This window comes from Amia ocellicauda, unplaced genomic scaffold (genome assembly GCF_036373705.1).
Source record: "Amia ocellicauda isolate fAmiCal2 unplaced genomic scaffold, fAmiCal2.hap1 HAP1_SCAFFOLD_269, whole genome shotgun sequence".
Lineage (NCBI taxonomy): Eukaryota > Metazoa > Chordata > Actinopteri > Amiiformes > Amiidae > Amia > Amia ocellicauda.
Window position 1 is genome coordinate 24447 of NW_027102833.1, and position 1574 is coordinate 26020.

Here is a 1574-nt window from a genome sequence, read left to right on the forward strand (position 1 = left end):
AAAGCTGGGGGCAGCGACGAAGAATTCGACATCTACGCCACTGATTCAGACTCTGACCTGAACTAAGGGACTTTGAACATGGGGAATGTTCTGGACTGCTTCTGCAACTGGTTCTGTCATCAACACTCTGCAGCTAACCTGAGAGCGCTATTACACCATGTGCTTGACAGAAAAGTAGCCAACGCGAGCCTTTTCTCTACAGATTTAACCATCGATGAGGATCAACTTTCAAACCTGGAAAAGTTAATGGCTGCTGTAACAAAGACCGGGGGGTACGAACACTGGGATGAAGCGCTCAAGGGGGCCAAGAATGATATTAGGCCATTTCATCAACATCTGTATGACCTTTTACTGAGCATGTTTAATACACCTCTGTTTACTTTTAAAATAGGTCATATTGTTGTTTTATTTACATATGTAACTGAGGTGTGTGCCTACAAGATAAAGAAACAGGTATATTTGTTGATATAGATCAAGTAACCAATCATCTGATTTCTTTTTGTCTGGACCGTAGAAAAAATTGTTGTGTATGTTATACTTTTCTCAAATGTCTAAAAAGGGGTATCTGCTCTCCTGAAGTTGAATAAAAAACCTTGTATAAAAACTTTGCGCATAGTGTGGGTCTGTGTGGTTATTTGACAGAATGACTCGGCAAGCTCCCCAAATGCAGGAACTATACTACAACCCAGCCAAGATTGGGGGTTTGGCAGGTAAGAAGGGTTTTCAAAGAGGACTCGCTGAGGCCGGAGTGAAGGTTAATGATGTGGTTGTTTCAGAATGGTTACGGGAACAAGACGCCTATACCTTACATAAACCTCTCAGGATTAACTTTAAAAGAAACCGCGTATATGCAACTGACATAGATTCACAATGGCAAATGGATCTAGTCGATATGTCAAATTTATCAAAACATAACAATGGTCACAAATTGATGTTGATGTGTATCGATGTGTTATCAAAATATGCCTGGGCTCGCATTCTACATAATAAAACAGGTCGGGCGGTGACAAGGGCCTTTGAGGATATATTGTCCCAGGGTCGATGTCCTAAAAAACTGCAGACTGATAAAGGAAAAGAGTTTCTCAACAGAGAATTTCAGAATCTACTGAAGAGACACAAAATACATCATTTCACCACCGGTAATGAGCTTAGGGCATCGGTATTGGAGAGGTTTAACCGCACCATAAAGACCAAAATGTGGAGATATTTTACAGCGGTCAACACGTTCAAGTATTTTGATAAAGTTCAGGATTTTATCGATGCTTACAACCAAGGGTATCACACCAGTATTAAAATGAAGCCTTTAGATGTTGATCAAAGTAATTCTTTTAAGGTCTATAAAAAATTATACGGACCATTTATTAAGAAGGGAAAAACTACTTATTAGTTCAACATCGGTGATGTGGTTCGCGTTTCAAAGCTAAGGAGTACTTTTGCCAAAGGTTATGAAGAAACATTTTCTGACGAATATTTTACAATTACCGAACAGTTGGCTAGAGACCCCCCCGTGTACCGGTTAAAAGACTATGACAGGGAGGATATAGAAGGAACGTTTTACGAAGCCAAGTTACAAA